A 10,849-nucleotide genomic window follows, 5' to 3' on the forward strand; every position below is an offset into this window, starting at 1 on the left:
TATATATATATATATATATATATATATATATATATATATATATATATATATATATATATATATATATATATATATATAACACTAGGATCAGAATAATATTTTGATCACAACCTGACCTGCCCCGCTAGTAGTACATTGAACTTCGCTGTGAACTTGGTTGAACTTCCGCCAACATTATCCGAATGGGGCTTGCGATATACCGTTGGAAAGCTATGGATCCCAATATCATGACTCAACTTAAATTTTTGGCAAAATATAAGCGGTTCAAGAGCAGTTTTGAAAACCGTTTTTTCTTCGTACTAAAAATGTGAATCGTATTTTCGATCGCATTTCTAAACCGTTTGTCAGAATGAAGCATATAATATGACGCTGGAAAGCTACTGCAAAACCGCTCCTTCCACATGTTAAAAGTTTTCTCTAATTCCCTATGGTTAAAGAGTAATTTGAAAAAACGTAAAATTTCATAAACTGAATATCTGAGTTTGTTTTTTCGATGTCATTTCTAAACGGCTAATCCAATGGAGGCATATGATATGGCATCGGAAAGCTTATGAAAATGCGCTACTTTTTCATCTTGAAAGATTTTTTCTAATTTTGAATGGTTTAAGAGTAATTTAGAAAATGATCCAAGTGGGCATGCGCCATCACTGTGAAGTTGTGATCGAGGACGGGGCGGAGTCGCATAATGTCAGCCAGATTCGTAAAAAGCCAAGCTGACCTCCTCTTGTTGTGCAACGGGGCGATCCGGCGGTGAATGAAGTCCGCCCCGATCATCTCAAGGGTGAGTCCGGCCCGGGTGAGCCGGAGAATCCTAGTAGTGGCAACAGTGAGCCTCCCGTCGGCGGCGTCGACAATGCTCCAATCGCTGCCACGGACCGGCGGCACTCGGCGGACCTTGCAGAATTTCGGCGGGTCTTCATCCTCAATCCAGCACCACTGGCCACGCCATTCCTCCCACCTCTCCTTCACGGCACCGTCCGGGTACGCCCCCTTAGATCTTGGGATCCAAGTGATGCAACCAGAGACGGCACCTCCCAGCTGGATCCGAGGGAAGAAATTGTTGGGTTTCGTAGTAATTTCAAAAAAAATTCCTACGCACACGCAAGATCATGTGATGCATAGCAACGAGGGGGAGAGTGTTGTCTACGTACCCAACGCAGACCGACTGCGGAAGAGATGACACGACGTAGAGGGAGTAGTCGTACGTCTTCACGATCCAACCGATCAAGCACCGAAACTACGGCACCTCCGAGTTCGAGCACACGTTCAGCTCGATGACGATCCCCGGACTCCGATCCAACAAAGTGTCGGGGAAGAGTTCCGTCAGCACGACGGCGTGGTGACGATCTTGATGAACTACAGCAGCAGGGCTTCGCCTAAACTCCGCTACAGTATTATCGAGGAATATGGTGGCAGGGGGCACCGCACACGGCTAAGGAATAGATCACGTGGATCAACTTGTGTGTTTCTGGGGTGCCTCTGCCTCAGTATATAAAGGAGCCAAGGGGAGGGGGGGCGCCGGCCAGGGAGAGGGCGCAGGAGGAGTCCTACTCCTTCCGGGAGTAGGACTCCCCCCCAATCCTATTCCAACTAGGATTCCCAAGGGGGAAAGAGGGAGAGGGGTGGCCGGCCACCTCTCCTAGTCCTAATAGGACTAGGGGAGGGGGGAGGTGTGCATCCCCCTTGGGCTGCCCCTTTCTCCTTTCCACTAAGGCCCATGAAGGCCCATATGGCTCCCGGGGGGTTCCGGTAACCTCCCGGTAACCCGGTAAAATCCCGATTTCACCCGGAACACTTCCGATGTCCAAACATAGGCTTCCAATATATCAATCTTTACGTCTCGACCATTTCGAGACTCCTCGGCATGTCCGTGATCACATCCGGGACTTCGAACAACCTTCAGTACATCAAAATGCATAAACTCATAATGTAACTGTCATCGTAACCTTAAGCGTGCGGACACTACGGGTTCGAGAACAATGTAGACATGACCGAGACAGGTCTCCGGTCAATAACCAATAGCGGGACCTAGATGCCCATATTGGCTCCTACATATTCTACGATGATCTTTATCGGTCAGACCGCATAACAACATACGTTGTTCCCTTTGTCATCGGTATGTTACTTGCCCGAGATTCGATCGTCGGTATCCAATACCTAGTTCAATCTCGTTACCGGCAAGTCTCTTTACTCGTTCCGTAATACATCATCTCACAACTAATCATATTAGTTGTAATGCTTGCAAGGCTTATGTGATGTGTATTACCGAGAGGGCCCAGAGATACCTCTCCGACAATCGGAGTGACAAATCCTAATCTCGAAATACGCCAACCCAACATCTACCTTTGGAGACACCTGTAATGCTCCTTTATAATCACCCACTTACGTTGTGATGTTTGGTAGCACCCAAAGTATTCCTCCGGTAAACGGGAGTCGCATAATCTCATAGTCATAGGAACATGTATAAGTCATGAAGAAAGCTATAGCAACATACTAAACGATCGGGTGCTCAGCTAATGGAATGGGTAATGTCAATCAGATCATTCAACTAATGATGTGACCTCGTTAATCAAATAACAACTCTTTGTCCATGGTTAGGAAACATAACCATCTTTGATTAACGAGCTAGTCAAGTAGAGGCATACTAGTGACACTTTGTTTGTCTATGTATTCACACATGTATTATGTTTCCGGTTAATACAATTCTAGCATGAATAATAAACATTTATCATGATTATAAGGAAATAAATAATAACTTTGTTATTGCCTCTAGGGCATATTTCCTTCAGTCTCCCACTTGCACTAGAGTCAATAATCTAGATTACACTGTAATGATTCTAACACCCATTGAGCCTTGGTGCTGATCATGTTTTTCTCGTGGAAGAGGCTTAGTCAACGGGTCTGCAACATTCAGATTCGTATGTATCTTGCAAATCTCTATGTCTCCCACCTGGACTAGATCCCGGATGGAGTTGAAGCGTCTCTTGATGTGTTTGGTCCTTTTGTGAAATCTGGATTCCTTTGCTAAGGCAATTGCACCAGTATTGTCACAAAAGATTTTCATTGGACCCGATGCATTAGGTATGACACCTAGATCAGATATGAACTCCTTCATCCAGACTCCTTCGTTCGCTGCTTCCGAAGCAGCTATGTACTCCGCTTCACATGTAGATCCCGCTACGACGCTTTGTTTAGAACTGCACCAACTGACAGCTCCACCGTTTAATGTAAACACGTATCCGGTTTGCGATTTAGAATCGTCCGGATCAGTGTGAAAGCTTGCATCAACGTAACCTTTTACGGTGAGCTATTTGTCACCTCATATACGAGAAACATATCCTTAGTCCTTTTCAGGTATTTCAGGATGTTCTTGACCGCTGTCCAGTGATCCACTCCTGGATTACTTTGGTACCTCCCTGCTAAACTTATAGCAAGGCACACATCAGGTCTGGTACACAGCATTGCATACATGATAGATCCTATGGCTGATGCATAGGGAACATATTTCATATTCTCTCTACCTTCTGCGGTGGTCGGGCATTGAGTCTTACTCAACTTTACACCTTGTAACACAGGCAAGAACCCTTTCTTTGCTTGATCCATTTTGAACTTCTTCAAATTTTTGTCAAGGTATGTGCTTTGTGAAAGTCCAATTGAGCGTCTTGATCTATCTCTATAGATCTTAATGCCTAATATGTAAGCAGCTTCACCGAGGTCTTTCATTGAAAAACTTTTATTCAAGTATCCCTTTATGCTATCCAGAAATTCTATATCATTTCCAATCAGCAATATGTCATCCACATATAATATCAGAAATGCTACAGAGCTCCCACTCACTTTCTTGTAAATACAGGCTTCTCCGAAAGTCTGTATAAAACCAAATGCTTTGATCACACTACCAAAATGTTTATTCCAACTCCGAGAGGCTTGCACCAGTCCATAAATGGGTCGCTGGAGCTTGCACACTTTGTTAGTTCCCTTTGGATCGACAAAACCTTCCGGTTGCATCATATACAACTCTTCTTCCAGAAATCCATTCAGGAATGCAGTTTTGACATCCATCTGCCAAATTTCATAATCATAAAATGCGGCAATCGCTAACATGATTCGGACGGACTTAAGCATCGCTACGGGTGAGAAGGTCTCATCGTAGTCAATCCCTTGAACTTGCCGAAAACCTTTTGCGACAAGTCGAGCTTTGTAGACAGTAACATTACCATCAGCGTCAGTCTTCTTCTTAAAGATCCATTTATTTTCAATTGCTTGCCGATCATCGGGCAAGTCAACCAAAGTCCATACTTTGTTCTCATACATGGATCCCATCTCAGATTTCATGGCTTCAAGCCACTTTGCGGAATCTGGGCTCACCATCGCTTCTTCATAGTTCGTAGGTTCATCATGATCTAGTAGCATGACTTGCAGAACAGGATTACCGTACCACTCTGGTGCGGATCTTACTCTGGTTGATCTACGAGGTTCAGCAGTATCTTGATCTGAAGTTTCATGATCATTATCATTGGCTTCCTCACTAACTGGTGTAGGTGTCACTGAAACAGTTTTCTGTGATGTACTACTTTCCAGTAAGGGAGCAGGTACAGTTACCTCATCAAGTTCTACTTTCCTCCCACTCACTTCTTTCGAGAGAAACTCCTTCTCTAGAAAGGATCCATTCTTGGCAACGAATGTCTTGCCTTCGGATCTATGATAGAAGGTGTACCCAACAGTTTCCTTTGGGTATCCTATGAAGACACATTTCTCCGATTTGGGTTCGAGCTTATCAGGTTGAAGCTTTTTCACATAAGCATCGCAGCCCCAAACTTTAAGAAACGACAACTTTGGTTTCTTGCCAAACCACAGTTCATAAGGCGGCGTCTCAACGGATTTTGATGGTGCCCTATTTAACGTGAATGCGCCCGTCTCTAGAGCATAACCCCAAAACGATAGCGGTAAATCAGTAAGAGACATCATAGATCGCACCATATCTAGTAAAGTACGATTACGACGTTCGGACACACCATTACGCTGTGGTGTTCCAGGTGGCGTGAGTTGCGAAACTATTCCACAATTTTCCAAATGTACACCAAACTCGTAACTCAAATATTCTCCTCCACGATCAGATCGTAGAAACTTTATTTTCTTGTTACGATGATTTTCAACTTCACTCTGAAATTCTTTGAACTTTTCAAATGTTTCAGACTTATGTTTCATTAAGTAGATATACCCATATCTGCTTAAATCATCTGTGAAGGTGAGAAAATAACGATATCCGCCACGAGCCTCAATATTCATCGGACCACATACATCGGTATGTATGATTTCCAACAAATCTGTTGCTCTCTCCATAGTACCGGAGAACGGTGTTTTAGTCATCTTGCCCATGAGGCACGGTTCGCAAGTACCAAGTGATTCATAATCAAGTGGTTCCAAAAGTCCATCAGTATGGAGTTTCTTCATGCGCTTTACACCGATATGACCTAAACGATAGTGCCACAAATAAGTTGCACTTTCATTATCAACTCTGCATCTTTTGGCTTCAACATTATGAATATGTGTATTACTACTATCGAGATTCAATAAGAATAGACCACTCTTCAAGGGTGCATGACCATAAAAGATATTACTCATATAAATAGAACAACGGTTATTCTCTGATTTAAATGAATAACCATCTCGCATTAAACAAGATCCAGATATAATGTTCATGCTCAACGCTGGCACCAAATAACAATTATTTAGGTCTAATATTAATCCCGAAGGTAGATGTAGAGGTAGCGTGCCGACCGCGATCACATCGACTTTGGAACCGTTTCCCACGCGCATCGTCACCTCGTCCTTTGCCAGTGCCCGCTTATTCCGTAGTCCCTGTTTCGAGTTGCAAATATTAGCAACAGAACCAGTATCAAATACCCAGGTGCTACTGCGTGCTCTAGTAAGGTACACATCAATAACATGTATATCACATATACCTTTGTTCACCTTGCCATCCTTCTTATCCGCCAAATACTTGGGGCAGTTCCGCTTCCAGTGACCAGTCTGCTTGCAGTAGAAGCACTCAGTTTCAGGCTTAGGTCCAGACTTGGGTTTCTTCTCCTGAGCAACAACTTGCTTGCCGTTCTTCTTGAAGTTCCCCTTCTTCTTCCCTTTGCCCTTTTTCTTGAAACTAGTGGTTTTGTTAACCATCAACACTTGATGCTCCTTTTTGATTTCTACCTCCGCAGCTTTCAGCACTGTGAAGAGCTCGGGAATAGTCTTGTTCATCCCTTGCATATTATAGTTCATCACGAAGCTCTTGTAGCTTGGTGGCAGTGATTGGAGAATTCTGTCAATGACGCAATCATCCGGAAGATTAACTCCCAATTGAATCAAGTGATTATTATACCCAGACATTTTGAGTATATGCTCACTAACAGAACTGTTCTCCTCCATCTTGCAGCTATAGAACTTATTGGAGACTTCATATCTCTCAATTCGGGCATTTGCTTGAAATATTAATTTCAACTCCTGGAACATCTTATATGCTCCATGACGTTCAAAACGTCGTTGAAGTCCCGATTCTAAGCCGTAAAGCATGGCACACTGAACTATCGAGTAGTCATCAGCTTTGCTCTGCCAGACGTTCATAACATCTGGTGTTGCTCCAGCAGCAGGCCTGGCACCCAGCGGTGCTTCCAGGACGTAATTCTTCTGTGCAGCAATGAGGATAATCCTCAAGTTATGGACCCAGTCCGTGTAATTGCTACCATCATCTTTCAACTTTGCTTTCTCAAGGAACGCATTAAAATTCAACGGAACAACAACACGAGCCATCTATCTACAATCAACATAAACAAGCAAGATACTATCAGGTACTAAGTTCATGATAAATTTAAGTTCAATTAATCATATTACTTGAGAACTCCCACTTAGATAGACATCCCTCTAATCTTCTAAGTGATTACGTGATCCAAATCAACTAAACCATAACCGATCATCACGTGAGATGGAGTAGCTTTCAATGGTGAACATCGTTTATGTTGATCATATCTACTATATGATTCACGCTCGACCTTTCGGTCTCTGTGTTCCGAGGCCATATCTGCATATGCTAGGCTCGTCAAGTTTAACCTGAGTATTCTGCGTGTGCAAAACTGGCTTGCACCCATTGTAGATGGACATAGAGCTTATCACACCCGATCATCACGTGGTGTCTGGGCACGACGAACTTTGGCAACGGTGCATACTCAGGGAGAACACTTCTTGAAAATTTAGTGAGAGATCATCTTATAATGCTACTGTCAATCAAAGCAAGATAAGATGCATAAAAAGATAAACATCACATGCAATCAATATAAGTGATATGATATGGCCATCATCATCTTGTGCTTGTGATCTCCATCTCCGAAGCACCGTCATGATCACCATCGTCACCGGCGCGACACCTTGATCTCCATCATAGCATCGTTGTCGTCTCGCCAATCTTATGCTTCCACGACTATCACTACCGTTTAGTAATAAAGTAAAGCATTACATCGCGATTGCATTGCATACAATAAAGCGACAACCATATGGCTCCTGCCAGTTGCCGATAACTCGGTTACAAAACATGATCATCTCATACAATAAAATTCAGCATCATGCCTTGACCATATCACATCACAACATGCCCAGCAAAAACAAGTTAGACGTCCTCTACTTTGTTGTTGCAAGTTTTACGTGGCTGCTACGGGCTTAAGTAAGAACCAATCTCACCTACGCATCAAAACCACAACGATAGTTTGTCAAATAGACTCTGTTTTAACCTTCACAAGGACCGGGCGTAGCCATACTTGGTTCAACTAAACTTGGAGAGACAGTCGCCCGCAAGCCACGTGCCAGGACGGGGCTGTACACGCCCCGGGGGCTCCACTCAGTGGGAGCCCTCACCCACGCACCAGTGGAAGAACCATGCTCCACGCTGGCAGTCGACACTGACGAGGAGCGGTTATGCCCGTGCAAGTGAGGAAGCGCTATGCTCAGCGCTGGTGATAAACAACTGAGGGCGGCCTCATGGCCATATCAACATTAGGGAGCCTCCGAGCTCAGTATCTGGCCTCATCGCAACACCTCCCCTCGGGAGAGTCGCGCGAGGGGGCTGGGCACGAGGGCTGCGCTCAGGTCACGCCCAAGCGTACGCCACCACGCCAGGTCCCTCCCCAGCGGAGCCAAGGTATGAAGGTCATTTGGACGTCAAGGCAGACTCCTGAGCATCGCGACTCAGGAGCCCAACTGGCCACGTAGCCCCTCACTCCTTGGTCCGTCCAGGTGATTGATACGTCCATTTTGCATGATGCTTTTATATTGATATTTATTGCATTATGGGCTGTTATTACACATTATGTCACAATACTTATGCCTATTCTCTCTTATTTTACAAGGTTTACATGAAGAGGGAGAATGCCGGCACCTGGAATTCTGGGCTGGAAAAGGAGAAAATATTATAGACCTATTCCGCACAGATCCAAAAGTCCTGAAAGTCAAAGGGAGTCATTTTCAGAATATATATAAAATATTGGGTGAAGGAAGCACCAAAGGGGGGCCACCCACCATCCACGAGGGTGGGGGCGCGCCCTACCCCTGGACATGCTGTAACGCCCCGAGACCGCTGAGCCAGGTGTCCTCCAGTTATTCACCATCGTTGCCATGTCATTTGCTTGCGTGTTGCATCTTTTCATGTCATCATGTGCATTGCATCATCATGTTTTAAAAACTTGCATGCGTCCCAGCCTCCTCGTTCTCTCCGTTGTCCATTCTGAGCCCAGACACACTTGCACGCGCCCGCGGCACGTCCGAAATATTATTTTATAAGTGACCGGAAAATGTTCTCGGAATGGGATGAAAGTTGGCGTGAGGTGTTGTTTTGTTGTCAGTCGGCTGCCTGCCAAGTTTCATCGCGTTCGGAGTCTGTTTGATGCCCCAACGGATAATTATAGCGGCAGTATACCCGGTCTTATCGTCGGACGTTTTCGGTCTCTGGAAATCGTGCCGGGCTGCATCTCTTCCCTCTCGTCTCAGACCAACCCGCTCTCCATAGCCCACCTAGGCCCATGCCTACCCCTCTTTGCGCAGTGCACCGGACCTCCTCTCGCGCGCTTCCGAAAGCTGTCCCGGACTCGACCCGGTCAGTCGTCACCGTTGTGTCCGGATCATCCCCAAACATCTACAAAACGTCTCCGTTTTGTTAACTGGACTTCCTTGTGTATTTTTCTCGACCGCTCGATTTTAATTGGAGGACGGATTAGCCCCTAAACTCTCCCTCTTTCCTTATATATAGTCCCTAGTCTAAATCTGGACAAAAACCCTATTTCCTAGGGATCCTCCCCTGTCCAGCCGTCGCCGCCAGCCACCTGGTCTCCTCCTCTTTTTCCGCGCGCCCCCAATCGCGAGCCAGCCTCCAGATCCACCCGCAGCCATTCCTCTCGATCTCTCCCCACCAGCCTCCTCCTTCCTTCGATCCAACCAGTCGCAGGATCGGGGGAGGAGCCCTCACGCCCGAGCCTCGCCGACCCTGCAGGCCGCGCCCTCCGGCGACCCCACCGTCAGCGGCCATGACCAGGACTGACCTCATCACGGTCCTCTCCTCCTGTTTTTCCCTCTCTCTCTCTCTCACGGTGGTTCTCTCTCTCTCTCCTTCCCAGGAATGAAAAGGAGTTCGCCCAAGCTCCATGGCGCCACCGCCACCGTCCTGCTTCGTTTGGTGTCCTTCGAGCAGCGCCACCCGCCGGATCCGCTTGATGTTCACCTCGTCCCTGCGCCCCAAGTCCCGCGTCGGAGCCGCCTGCAACCCGCCCTCATCGCCACCTCGACCGCTCCTCTCCTCCTCGAGCTCCTCATCGACGACAAGAGCCTCCAGTTGGACCCCGCAGGCCTTACCCTCTAGCTCATCGCCGCAGTCGGTCCTCCCCAATCCTCGTCGCCGGCCTCTGCTTCTGCGTTTGGAAACGACGACGAACAGCAACAAGTCGCTCGTCTGCGTTGACCCCCTCCTCTGCCTTGTGCGAAGCCCAGTTCCAGCAGGGCGTGCGTGGCCCAGCGCCAAGGCTCGGCTTCCTGGAGCCCGATGTGAGGAAGCCCATCCTTTGTTTGCTCCTGTGCAGCCCAGTTCGGGCCAGTTTCGGCCCGAGTTGTGTTTTTTCCGCAGTATGTTTTAGCTTATTCCAGAGAACGCCCGTTTTGCAGAAAAGCACTCATACATCATGCATATCATATCTCACAAACCGTGCATCGGATTAAAACAAACTTAACATGAAAGTTGCTTAGAATTGTGTGTAGTTTCATATTATGTCACTTTCATTCATGTTTAAAATGTCTAAAATGATGTTTGTTTAAATTTGCTCCTATGCCATGCTAAAATGATTTAATTCATAACTATTGAACCGTAGCTCCGAATTTAATAATCTTTATATGTAAATGGGGTAGAAAAATGCCTAGTTTAACATGGTGGCCTTACTTTGCATGTTTAACAACTCTAAAATAAGGTTTAGGGCAGAACAGTACCAAACCTTAAAATATGCATATGGGGCTTTACCGGAATTGTTGTTCGTTGTTTCCGGCCTCATTTAAACTTGCCTAGATAGGTAGTTTTGTTGTGCTTCACCCCTTGCCATGTTAATCAACATTTAATATTGTTGGGTACATAAACGAGAGAGAACTAAATAAGTCATGTGGTGTTTTGTTCAATATGCAACTCCGTTGCATAATGAGCTCCACTTAATTTGTAGGATTTTTTGTGCACTTTGCCATGCCATGCTTCATTAAACCGGACATGCATCATACTCGATTATGCATCACGCCATGTTGATGTGTTGGTTGTTTACTATGTTGTATGCTTCTT

Source organism: Triticum dicoccoides, chromosome 6A (genome assembly GCF_002162155.2).
Source record: "Triticum dicoccoides isolate Atlit2015 ecotype Zavitan chromosome 6A, WEW_v2.0, whole genome shotgun sequence".
In the NCBI taxonomy this organism is placed as follows: domain Eukaryota; kingdom Viridiplantae; phylum Streptophyta; class Magnoliopsida; order Poales; family Poaceae; genus Triticum; species Triticum dicoccoides.